The 14,353-nt window shown below is 36.2% G+C and overlaps 1 long non-coding RNA gene across 1 annotated transcript in view; it reads left to right on the top strand.

Moving 5' to 3' along the window:
• The window catches only part of LOC135217356 (uncharacterized), a 40,726-nt gene extending 26,373 nt beyond the window's left edge, over nucleotides 1–14,353 (top strand). Inside the window, exons 2-4 of the long non-coding RNA XR_010315112.1 lie at nucleotides 11,019–11,220; nucleotides 11,525–11,748; nucleotides 12,009–14,353. This is a non-coding gene — a long non-coding RNA (uncharacterized LOC135217356). The remainder of the gene's footprint in view (nucleotides 1–11,018; nucleotides 11,221–11,524; nucleotides 11,749–12,008) is intronic.

Here is a 14,353-nt window from a genome sequence, read left to right as displayed (position 1 = left end):
GTGGTTGCGACGCCAGCAAGTACTAATTAATCAATCAACCAATTTCCCTCTCTCTCTCTCCCTACACACACACACACTACACCACACATATATATATATAAAAAAATATATATATATATATATATATATATATATATATATATATACACTATATACACACATATATGAAATATATGCATATCATATATATCATATATATATATATATACTATATACTATATATATATTATATAATATATATATATATGAAAGGGATATCGTCAGTGGAATACAACACATCATTCGCTGTCATATTCCTCTTCAAAATACCGAACCAATTGGATACTCTCCATATGTGGAAAGCTTTCACAAAAACTACCGCGTCATATACCTTCACAAAAGACGCATCAGCAGTTCGATGAGATCACCGTATGAACACTGCGCCACTCACCTTTTTTATTCCTGCATGTTAAAAGTACATTCCGGGGCTCTCTCTTTCTCCTCTTCTGCTTCGAACTCATAGAATCACAAGCACCGTCCTTCACAACAGGTGCCTCTATTCTCCCTGCGTGACTAAGCCACCTATATAATATTTTCCTTTAAGGTCTATATGCGCGCGCACAAACACACACACGCACAGGTTACTGGAGGTCGTAGTTATAGATTGTTTGTTTGTATGGTGTTTTTACGTTGCATGGAACCAGTGGTTAGTCAGCAACGGGACCAACGGCTTTACGTGACTTCCGAACCACGTCGAGAGTGAACTTCTATCACCAGACGTACACATCTCTCACCCCTCAGTGGAATGCCCGAGAATCGAACTCGCGGTGGCAGGTCAAGACCATACCGATCACGCCACTGAGGCGCTCCTCGAGGTCGTATAGTTAAGAGAAATGAGAACAAAATCTGGGACAAATACGAAGCGGACACTCCATCTGAGGTTTTAGGTTTAAGTTGGCTGGTTTTCTGAAAGCTAAAATGGCCAAAATGTTATTAACTGCGAATGATGTGGTCCGGGAGAAAAGTCCTGTCGCCCGCCGCCACATTTTGGCTATAGGCCTTGGACTATAGAACAGCAGTTCCCAAACTCGACCATACCAAGGACCCCCAGATGGGATGAGTCCCAGCCGAGGACCCCAGCCAATCGGAAGGTGTCATTACCATACCAGGATACCCAGTACCTTGCCCAGTACAACGTATAGTTCATTTAATATTTGCATTTTCCTACACAAAATAAGTATAAGTAAATATATCAAATATTTTCAATATTTTTCTAATCGATTTGAATTCAATACAAAGTAAAACTGGCGGAAACAGCCACAACAGATAGAGAAGTACTGTATATTGAATATATATGTATATGTATATATATATATATATTCTCTGGAGATGAAAAAATATGTATTTTTTCATTGTGTTGCAGACCACCTAGGGTCTTCTCCTGGACCCCTAGGGGCCTGCAAACCCCAATTTGGGAACCGCTGACCTAGATTACGTTCTTCTCTCTCTCCTTACGCTAATCATTTCACAGCATTATTTCGTTATTTTACTCCTAGCCAAGGATATATATATATATATATATATATATATATATATATATATATATATATTATATATATTACAACTTTCAAAACGCAAATATCCCCTCTTTAACTGTATAAAATTGTGTAACATTTTTCAGATTTCTAGCTAGCTTAGAGATAGGATGTTTAAAATGTGTTTTCAGATTTCGCATAACATAATATATATAGAAAGAGTATATAACGTAGTATGAAAAGAGAGAGAGATTAACTGTGTCCATTCAAAAGTAGGATTATTTCCCTATTATGTCAACGCTTTGCGATAAGGGACCTCGAGGTCTTCGCTGTGTTTTGGGAATTCTGTCATCACGTCTGATAGGGATTTTTGCTCGATTTCTGTCTTGATCATGTACGTGTCTTTGTTGAGCTGAGCTGGTACGCACATGAATGTATACTCGTTTCGTACGCGTTCATCTTTGCTGAATGCCATGTGCAGATTTCGCAGTTTGTCTGTAAAGTTGCGTCACAGTCGAAGCTTCTGGAAAGAATTGTGTCCCAAAACGTTTTGTGTCATCTCCACTGTCCAGCTTTCGTAAGGAAGAGTTTTCTTTACATCTTAGAACTGCGTTCCGTTCAGACATCTCTCTCTCTCTCTCTCCCTCGACATACTTGAGATTGAAAAAGAAACCCACAAAATCACTTTGTAACTTGTTTACTTCTAAGTATTTACATTTAGTTCTACTACATACTTAGAGTGTTTAGTAAGACTAAATGTGAATACTGAGAAGTAAACAAGTTACAAAGTGATTTTGTGGGTTTCTTTTTCATTCTTCAGAAGAAAACTGAAAGAAGTTTTTGTTTGGTTTTACTTGAGATTATATTAACGTAATGTAAATTGGTCACTCGTAACTTGTAGATTGCAGATTTGATATTTCTTAGAGTTATTTAGTATTATTTAGTGTTTTTGTGGAATCTGGACAAACATTGTGTGTAACGGCGCCTGTTTTTGTGAGTGTGAAACAAGCTGCAGCAAAGAAAGAAAACTGGTATACCAAGAAGGTAAAGTGTGTTATATTTTTATTAGTTGCAAGTAATATCTAATGATTATGATGATTTGGTAAAAACTAATAACTGATGGTTACGATGGTTTGGTAAAAACTAATAACTTATGGTTACGATGGTTTAGAGAACTAATAACTAATAGTTACAATGGTTTGAGAGAAACTATTCACATTTTTACACATTGTAAATTTTCGTGTTTTGTGTTTGTTTCATTTGAAGTGATTTTTATGTTTTGTGCATTTATTCATTTTCTTATTGAAGTGTGTCTTTTCATTTTATATTCTGTGTGATTAATACTTTTTACAATTTTGGTATTTTCCACATTTTTCTGTTTTCATTTGCATTCACAATTTAATTAACTTAGTTATTTTCATTATTTAATTGTTGCACATTTAATTGAATTTAACACTTGTGAATTAATTTGCATTTACTTAGAATTCTTTTCAAGTTTCATTGTTGTTTAGCACTTGTGAATTAATTTCCAAATTTCAAATATTACCTAACACTTTTGAATTTCGATTGAATTAATTTTCTTGAATTTTGTGATAAATTAATTTTGATTTAATTTTATTTAATTGATTCAAGAATTAATTAAACTTTACTTTGTTTTCAAATAACAGTAACTTTCCCTGATATTGTGAATTTCACTTATAAATTTTGAGTTTAATAATAACTTTTTTGTATTTTATATTTTTACAAGTGTTTCTTTTAACCAGTATGATTATATTTATGTTAGGTAGAAACGTTGAGTGATAATTGACGTGTTTTCCTTCAATTTACTTGAAGTGACTTAGAACCAGGGAAGTACTTAGACTTCTGAAATCTGGGAAATACTTAGACTTTTAAAGTTGTTGATGGGGTGATGCCCTTTGATTAATTTAATTACTTACAAGATTACCTCATACCTGTTTTGATGAACTTAGTGTGATTTGTGTGTGTGTGTGTTTATATGTGTGCGTTTGTTTGCACGCATACATTACCAAGTTAGCCAGGTATGTGGAACAACTGACAAGACCATTATCTATAATGATCTGGCAATTGCAAACATTCTAATCATTTATAAAAAAAAGTCTAATAGTCAAATAGCCAACAAACAGCATGTCATAAGAACCCACAAAAATGAAAGAAAATGGCCCGTTAACGTCACCATAAATTTTCAAACGGAAGAAAATCGCCTGCTTCACCAATGATAAATTCTCTAATCGACGAAAGTGACTCTGGGCGTGTCTGGCAGTATTGATTGCTCAGGTAAATAGAGAGAAACAACGGGATAATCGAAATGTCAATAATAATAGGCTATTCTGGAAACGATTTATTGGACGATTTCTTTTATTCGGTTTTTAATCTCTCTGTTAAGGTAGGCACGGTCTGGGTATGAGGGTAGGTAGCCCGAATCACCCGAGTTGACCGTAAAGTGACCCATGATTTACAGGTTGTAAACCAAGGACAGTTGAATATTTAGTACTATTGTATACATGTATGGTAGACCTAGGTAATAACTCCGCGTCGGGTATTTCTTTTGGAAATCAGTTTCCTATAGTATTTGGGTTGCCGTGCATTTGATGTCTAGGTCAGTCCCTTACGACGCTCCTGATTGGCTGTTGATAAGCCAATCACAGGGCTGGAAACTCTCAGTCTCTCTCGAGAGTTTACATAGGCAGGATGTATGTTCCATCTCTTCTGGGGTATACGTCTTTCAGGAGAGGTAGAACATACACCCTGCCTATGCGAACTCTCGAGAGAGACTGAGAGTTTCCAGCCCCGTGATTGGCTTATCAGCAGCCAATCAGGAGCGTCGCAAGGGACTGGCCTAGACGTCAAATGCGTGGTTGATGTGAATCTACTATAGTACTAAACACGGGGGAAAATACATTGGACACCACAATCCCTAGTGGCTGTCGTATTTGTAGGAACGTTCCTTGCAGTCCGCACCGAGTTATTTCCTAGAATTACTATATGTAGTATATAATACACATACACACACACACACGCATATATATATATATATATATATATATATATATATATATATATATATATATATTACTTGAAGGCAAATTTCTTTTCTTTTATTGAATGCCTGAGGTATTCTGAGTAATCTTTATTACAGTTAACGTCCATATATTGTTAAAAACAATAGAAATATAGAGTTCTTACCCTTGTTATCGACAGAAAAATTAACTTTCAGTTGTGACATAAGAGTCTATTCTTTTTAACAAAACCGACACTGATAATAAATAATAAGGTTACTGGTAGACGCTCATTCAAAGAAAATTAATGCAAAATTGAAACTTAATGCAAATGAAGATCGTCAAATGTTTCGTTGTATCGACAAGCCAGTGTGACATCATTGTCTGGCCGACCTGGGTATAGGGGATATAGTATTTGTCCATCCGCCAGTCATACTTTTGTTTAGTTGATAATGTGATAACAGATTCGTATCGGGCATATTTAGAACATAGCTTGCAGTGAGCGTAACCTTAGGTGAGGTATGAGATTTTCCACGTTTTAACAGCATATCGTAGGTGGAAGTATCAGATACTTTGTTGCTATGCTGTGATTTTAGTCGTTAAATAAATATAATTAAAATTTGCTCATAGCTAATGTATTCTTATGTAATGTGTAAGGTAATCTAAGTTGGACATTTATTTGCCGGAAAAATCTCTAGAGTCTTATGCATAAGAAAGACATTGGTTGCAAAACCCGGGTTTTCAGGCTTTTAACTTCTTAAGTGGAAAATTACCAGTAGATTTCAGTGGTATTTGGGATACAGTCTGTATTTGATGTTATCTTTCATTAGTTTTAAAGTGGCCAGTTTTCAGAAGAATTAATTATTTGAATCTCATCTTATGTCTGTCCATCCTTCTTTTTTGTATGGTGTTTTTACGTTGCATGGAACCAGTGGTTTCTCACTCCTCAATGGAATGGCCGAGACTCGAACCCGCGACCACCGAGGTGAGACGCAAACACCATACCAACCACGCCACCGAGGCGCTCTGCTCTGTCCATCCTTCTGTCATTCAATCACGGCTGGTCAGAGGGCATGAAACTTGGCGGGGTTATAGTGGGGACCTATAAGATGGTTTATAATGGGGTTTCATCCTACCTCCCCCGTCACTTCCGATAGGGGTGGGGGTGAGAAGGGATTCCCGGAAACGGAGCTGGTTGTGCCCGTGAAACGGGGTTGGCTGTGCCCGTAGACTTAGTAAATTTACGAATTTATCATACATATTTTCAGTATACATATGTTTGCTAATGCTTATAAATCTCAGATTTGTATGTAAAACTTTGGTTCTGATAATTACTGCAAGATAGCGGAATCAAGAATCATGAGTTGAAATGTAGTATGTACATAATTTACCCTTGCACAATGCTGGCTGTCATTTGCAATTAACCATAGTATAACTTGAACGATCTTGGTTGACTTCGGAAAAAAAAACCATAGTCTTACCTTTACATAATCTTGGTTTTTTATTTCAAGTAAATTATAGTTTACCCGTCACGCAATGGTTGTCCTTTGAAATGAACGATAGCCGAACCTTACAAGATCCTGGTTGTCATTTGCAATGATCCGTAGTGTAACCTTTACTATCCTGGTTGATATTCGGGATGATTCATGATTTAACCTTTGCGCGACCTTGGCTATCGAGATGTGTCATGGTTTAACTCTTACACACTCTTCTTTATTATTGGAAATAATTCGTAAATTAACCTTTACTCTCTCGTGGTTGGTACTTGAAATCATTGGTCGATTTAAAAGGGGGTGGGGGTGTGGGGGAGGGGGGCGGGGGATTGCGGTGTCGGAACCTGGTCACGTGGCCCCCAATGGATAGAATAATGTGCAAATCTCAAAGCCATAATTAAATTTTGATAATGTGTACACACTGCACACTAGTAAAATATTGACAGAAACACTGAAAATTATATCTAATTTTTTCTTTCTTTCAGCATGTATTTAAGGTTTGTGTTTGCCAAAGCAACTTCACCTGCTACTTCTTTGTAAGTAACAGCTGTTGGAAACAAAGTAACAAACTTCATAATTATAATCTCTCTCTCTCTCTGGTACATACAATATATATGTGCAAATGATGTAAAATATATGTGTATATACATGTACCATATAGTATGTGTACATGTATATATATATATATATATATATATATATATATATATATAATATATAACATATACATATACGTATATATATATATATATACGCATATATATTTATATAATATATATATATATATATATATAGATATTATATATACTATATATATACACACACTAAGTGTTCCCCATGAAAGATTTCTAGATCCGCCACTGTTTGAAATGAATCCTAATTATTGAACCTTAACCCTTACTCTCTCTTGGTTGTTATTTGTTTAAAAAGAATGATTAGCAGCCTAACCTTGACTTTCTCTCTCTCTTCGTTGTTATTAGAAATAATTCATAAAATTAACCTTCACTCTCTCTTCGTTGTTATTTGAAATGAATCATAGTTTGACCTTCACACTCTCTTGGTCGTCATGAGCAACGATTTGTTGTGTGCCATTTCAAATGATTCGTAGTCTACCCTTTACACTACGTTGGTTGTTATTTGAAATGAATCATCATCATTCTGGCACACAGCTAAAGACAGGAGGCGGTATTCAACATAGAATATAGCGTGTTTATTTTGATTTCCGTTGGTGAAGCAATGCTCTATTTAACTGTAGGTTTTAGCAAGTTTTAATTTACTAGCAAACTTATGTATACAGAAATTATGTATGAAAATTCGTAAAGTAACCAGCCCCGTTTCAGGGAATCCTTTCTCACCCACACTTCCTTCAGAGGGGGGCGGGGGTAGGAGGAAACCCTATCATAAACCATCTTAGGAGTCCCCACCATAACCCTGCCAAGTTTCAGGCCCATCGGACCGGCCGTTTAGCCGTGATTGAATGACAGACGGACGGACAGACATTGCGCCCATTTTAGTAAGATTTGATGTACTGAACCTAGAGACTACTATGTTTGTGTTCAACTGTTTTGTATTTCCACTTATAACTGAGAATATAATATGAAGATGTTTAATTTGTGTCCTTCTCATTCAATCCTTGTTGTGAGTATGAATAATACTAAGTATGAGTATTAATTAAGAAGACTGCTTCACGTTAAGTATATAATGTTTACAACTTGTACATTAAATGAAAATCTTGCATGCATCCCGAGTAAGCTGGAGGTCGGGTCACGCATTGTTTACGAAGATTACTGAGAATTGGGTTTTGTTTGTATGGTGTTTTCACCGAGGTGGCAGGCCAAGACCATAACTATACGCCACTGAGAATTGGGTTAATAACAGTAATCTGCTATGTGTGTGTGTGTAAGTTTCCTATGGGTCAGTAACTCCACAGGAGTCACGGTATTAGTTCTACAAAAGTATACTATTCTTTATAATTACAATCGAGGTAATGGAGCAAAGAAAGAGCATATATTCTTGTGTTTATGATCCGCTGGCGTGGCCCGTAAGGGTTTCCTGCTGAAGATTTAAAGAGAGAAAGAAACAAAGAAAGTCAATCTTGCGTAATCAGCCAGGCACGAAGATTCCTCATCGTGGCTTGAAAACAAACAGACAGCACGACATCTCGTTCATTCGTTGTGTACGAACTTGACTCTACGAAGTACAGTTCTTTTTTGTTTTGTTTTTATTGATTAATCTTTCTTAAAGGCCCGATTGAATTAAAAGAGGTCAAGTCAGGGGACACTCGGTTATCTCTCAAATTTGTATCAATTACACAGAAAACGGAGGACTAGTCAGGAAAGGGCGTAAGTAAAGAGGGAGTAGAGGGGAAGGAGAAGAGGGGAAGGAGTAGAGGGGAGGGAGTAGAGGGGAAGGAGCAGAGGGGAGGGAGTAGAGGGGAAGGAGCAGAGGGGTGGAGCTTGCAGTTGACTGGAGTGGAGTGGAGTATAGAATTTCATGGCACACATATTGTAGGGTCTTTTTTTATCATCAAAGACTAAGGAGTTAGTTTTGTAGGAAGCAACAAAATAAGAGTACTCTAAATGAGTAAACAAATAAATAAATTGATAAATATAACAAAATATAAATCCAAAGTATGGTCCTGTTACCAAAATACGTAAATAAATAATAAAATAATAACTAAAGAAGTAAATGACTGAATAGAAATAATTAATAAATAAATCAATAAATAGAATAAAAATTCAATTTATTAATTATACAAATATATAAATATAATAAATAAGTAAATCTTATAACCAAGCCAACGTCGGGATTCATCTCAAATTCGAACCAACCTTTCTTTAAACCATAGCCCACCCCTCCCCAAAATTTAACTGGAATCCACCCACGACTTTCTTTAGTAGTACCTTCTTTGAACATCAAACAATCATGGAGAACTCGACGACAATGTCCCACTGCTTGGCTTTTTTCTTTCCTGCCGCGCGCACGAAATGAGAAGGTACAGAGATAAAGAGGTATTGATCTCCTCAAGGAATTTCACTGCGACGAAATAGTAAAGGTACTTCGGCGATCGTGACTTGAGGAAGCCGAAGAAGAAACTATGTTAAACGCCCTGGCATACGTAGGTAACTTCGGTTGCTAGGCAACTGAACAAAACACAGTTGCTTGCGGACACGAGGCATACGTAGCTCGTCAAATTTTTTGGGTCATTACGGCACGAAAGTTTTGCTTATATAACAAGGTCAAAAGGCTACAACGGAATTCCAGAATTGAAATAAAATATTTTTTATGAAATAAAATGAAATTCTAGTTTAATGAACCCCAAGAAGTACTTTGTTCGTCAATTCTGGCACAGAGGTTTGTTACATAACAGAATCACAGGAATACCAGTCAAATCCAAAATTATAAAAATAAGAGTTTCTAAGAAATGATGATGATAAATAAAATGAAATCTCAAAATTTAAATGGTTTTTAGGAAATGATGAAGATTAAATGAAATTCAAAATTTATATACTAGTATGTAAGAAATGATGAAAAGTAAAATAAAAATTCATAATTTAAATGCTTTTTAAAAAATGATGAGAAAGAAAATGAAATCCCAAAATTTGTGAAGTTTTCTAGAAGTTGTTAAGAAATGATAAGATCGACAAATTCACATAATTTCCTTTGCGCATAATTTGAATACGTTTATCATATTTTATAATCAACATCATTTTTAATTTTTGAATTTCACGGAATTATTATTATTATCATTATCGTCTTCACAAGGGAAATAAATCAGCAATGATATATTGGTAATAATGATATACTATGTTGAGTACGCTTCTACTTGTTGCAGTAATATCATAATAGATATGTTAACAATGAGATGATGGTGGTAAAAATGTAGTGTTCATAATAAAGATAACTGCCGCGAATAATAATAATAACAATAATAATAATAATAATAATAATAATAATAATAATAATAATAATAATAATAATAATTGTTATTATTATTATTATCTCTGGATCATAAGACACTACTGAATGGAAAAACAAACCCACATTTATTTACAAAAATGCTATTTAAAAATTAATATATATATATATATATATATATATATATATATATATGATATATATATATATACTGTATATTGGTAATATAATAGATATGTTAACAATGAGATGATGGTGGTAAAAATGTAGTGTTCATAATAAAGATAACTGCCGCGAATAATAATAATAATAATAATAATAATAATAATTGTTATTATTATTATTATTATTATTATTATCTCTGAAAATAAGACACACTGTAAATGGAAAAACAAACCCACATTTATTTACAAGAATGCATTTAAAAATTGATATATATATATATATATATATATATATATATATATATATATTATATATATATATATATATATATATTCACGTTTATTGATCCCCTCGTCTTCCCAGTAGCATTAATTTTTAATTAGTTTCTAGAAGAGCAGCCATTTTTCTCCTACCAGCTGACTTTAGGAGGGAAAAACAGGCCAGTCAGTCATTTCTGGCGCCAGTCGAGTAGCGGGGGGGGAATAAAAATTCTTTATACATTAGGGATGTATTTTAAGGGGAGTGTGTAGCTAGTTATACTCTGTTTTTTTCATCTGTCCATCCGCCTGTGGTGCTTTTGTATGGTAACACTGCATCCCGGGCTTTAGATAGTTAGTCAGCTTACATTCAACGATTGTAATAATATCCTATTTCGAATATTAACGGTGTAATTCGCAAACAGTAAATTATTAAAACACTTTTCAGTTGCAAATGTACACCCAGATATCCTTTTATTTACCTAAAACTTACAAATAGCGTAACTATCTAAAGCCCGGAACACAGTGTTACCATACAAAAACACCACAGGTGGATGGACAGATGAAAAAAAACAGAGTATAGGTACTTCTTAGGCCTACTTATAAGATCCCTTATCCTGTGAACTTTTCGCTGCCCGTATGTTCTGTTCCCAGGATGACCTGCCATTGGGGGGAGAATATTGCCCCAACACCCAAGATTCGCACCTGATGACGGTCTCAGTCCAGCACAGTCCTTAACCCAGGACAGACATCCAAGCCAGCCTTCCCATAGGCCTACGAAGGGGCTAACTGGCATGCCTCGAGCTTGGACAAAGCCGACGCCATTATCCAAAGTTCCTGTCCATAAGGCATCCAGGTACATCTTGAGTTACAGTCATATTGCCAGTTATTTTCCTCTGAGTCAATTAAACTCTTCCACATTATACAATTCGAACTTCTATCCCAAAAGAACATCCCTTTGTTCCCTTTCTGCCTCATGGCCGCATGCTACCTTTGTGATCGTCCCAGATAAACAAAGTTTTCAGTGAGCATTTCATTTAAGTACTAGAGGTCCTCCCCCATTGTGTGTTAAATAAAAAAGTGACTGCCTTTGTAGCTGAAATATTGTGCAAGAAGTCTTTATTTTATGTTGTGGTTAATTTGGGGAGCACATTTTACAGATTTGCTGAGTCACGTGCTCCGTCTCCTCGCATGCAAGAGCTTCCTTACTGCTAGATAATATCAATTTTGGAAACCAGCATTGAATTAGATGTTGATTTTGGACAGTTTTCCAATATTGTGAAAGATAGGAGCGATCCAGACATTATATAGCGCTCTGCCCACGTGGCTCTAGGTCTTGCCTTTACCTCAGGCCATTCAACGTTATCTTGTAAATAAATGTAAGGTAAGTTAATCAGCTGAGTATTCCTGGCAACCTTGACCCTTCCTTTTACAATTATCTAAGGTAAGTTAGAAGGGCTCTGTTTTCCATATTCTCCCTCTTAATATTTTTCCCTTACGTCTGGGACTACAAGGCTGCCCAATACGTATACTTAATATATATCTGCAATGATGTACTGATGATAATGACATTTAATGTAATAGCGTACTAAATATATTATTAAATATATATTTTTATCAAATATCAAATTATTTGATTCTTAGAAAAGACGTTGTTTGCACCCCTCCTCCTGCCTAGTTTGTCTCTCTTTCTCCCGTCCGGGCATTGGAAGGAAGAAAGATCCCCCAGTGCAGGTGCCGATGTTGATGGCATGGACGAGGGAGCAGCCGAACAGACAGATGAAGCCTAGGTCTAGCCACGGTCAAGAGATGAAGGAATTCAACCACGGCGATCGGCTCGTCTTTTGGCCAGACAGAAGATTAACAACGGAATAACACGATTTTATGACAGTTTGTTTAAGTTGTTTGCTCCCTTTGAGGCTGTTCTAATTTCTTTTCTGTGCTTCGTGGCATTTTGCATTTGTTTAGTCACTCATATAAATTCCTGGATGTCTCCGGGCATACAGTTGAATTCCATCCAACCACTTTCTGGACTGGCAGGCCTGTATAGTAAGACGGGCGCACACCGTAACTTTCTACAGCAGAGTTAGCGAGTTGAACATTTGGCCAGTTTCGCACTCCCAGACACCTGTCGTCCAGAAAGGGGTGAAATGGAAATCACTCTCAAATGCCCGGACATCCATGAACTTAAATGAGTGACTGTACCTTTAAAAAAGGAAAATCAGTAGGGGAGGATGGTGGGGCAAAACGGCACACTTAAGGTTTGAGTCCAATTTCTAAAAACCCTTTTGCAATATATTTAAATAGTTATTTTTTCTCTCATCTTTATTCATCAAAATGAGTTGAGTGGAGTTGAATATAGAATTTAGGCAAAAAGGACAACCACTGGGACCTATGAGGTCATTCAGTGCTGAAATGGAAATTGACAGTAAAGTGTTTGAAAGGCGTAACAGGAGAATAACCTCACAGTTGTGCTAAGAATCCATTGTTAGGAGAGGCCGGAAAGCAAGATGAAGAAAGAAAATATAAGAGAAGGTACAGTAAAAGGAATGTAAGTGGTTGCAGCTAGGGGCCGAAGGCACGCTGCAAAGAACCTTAAGTAATGCCTACAGTGCACCTCATAAGGTCCACTGAAGGCACTACCCTCCTACGGGGTTATTCATCAATAAACAAAATAAACTTTCTTTGGAAGATATAGTTTTCATACTTTACCCAAGAAAATTGACAAAAGAAGAGACCCAAGTGGACCATTATGGACAATGGTTAGGGCAAAATGGCCCTGGCATATGGGGCAAAATGACCCCTCATGAGTAAACACTTGTTATGTCAGCATACAACTTAAAGTTGTCATGTTCTCATAACTCTAGAAAGTAATTAGTCTTTGGTTAAACATCACTGAAAAAAATGTCTCTCATTATACTACCTACCAATGTTAAGTAACGTTGCCTTGCATGGCAAGTGATTATTATTCATAATAAAAGAAATATAAAACATATTTTCCTTTTTATTTCTCCAAAGAAATTGTAGCATATTATCAGCCTAAGTAAATACAGGCCTACGCACAAAATTCACAGCTGAATTCATAATCACCTTCTTCTACACCTGCACATTCGTCATGAGCCTAGTGTTTACAAGTAGCACACTGAATCCAGCCTTCACCTCCTCTCTTACTGTATTTTTCACAGCAGTACAAACAGAATGTCTCGTCATCATCCTCGGACTCACTTGATTCCTGTTGAGTGACAGTTGATAAAGGACTATTTTTTTTTTTCCTTCAAGACACAACCTGAAACCCCATCCCCCTTTTTTTTCTTTTCTTTTCTTTGCCACTCTTATGTTTAACAGCTACTGGCATTTTTGTTTTCTTTTTATCCATCTCGATTAATTTTTCCTTTATCATCTTCTTGTATGGGCTTGACGTAGTGTGCTCAGTCCTTCTTACTTTACGCTTTGCACTAACTCGATCTGCTTTAGGAGGAGGACTTATTTCAAATGGAGAAATATAACCAGAGGTGCTAACAGTGGGTGGGTCTGGGCCTTTAGGCACTTGCTTCTTCTGAGGAGTAGGCCTAGCTACAGCTGCGCGGTTAAAACCACGAGTTCTTGCAGCAGAAGTTGCTTCAGTCTGACGCAGATAAAGCTCTTTGCGTCGCGAAAGAATACCTCACCTCTCAGCCAGTCTCTTCCATTTTCATAGGGATGCTGCATATGATTTGGTGCAGCCAACTGATATGCTAGGTGGTGGACGTCCGTTGGAGTCAACCCAAACATCATTTGCTCCGTATTACGGGCTCCTCTAGGAGCAAGAACCCGTGCTGGCATAAGGCCAGCTAAATCTAAAACAACATTTGCTCCATTAATAAGATATACTGACTCCATGTCTTTAGAGAGTTTGAGTGGCAAGTACTGTATTTACTACAAGCTAATACAGTTTGTTGATAATTGTTATTATAAATTTACCCGATTAAATAAATAAAATAAAAAATTAT

The sequence above is a fragment of the Macrobrachium nipponense genome, chromosome 7 (assembly GCF_015104395.2).
Source record: "Macrobrachium nipponense isolate FS-2020 chromosome 7, ASM1510439v2, whole genome shotgun sequence".
NCBI classification, from domain to species: domain Eukaryota; kingdom Metazoa; phylum Arthropoda; class Malacostraca; order Decapoda; family Palaemonidae; genus Macrobrachium; species Macrobrachium nipponense.
Note: the sequence above shows the minus strand (reverse complement) of the source record. Positions and strands in the feature narration are given on the sequence as shown.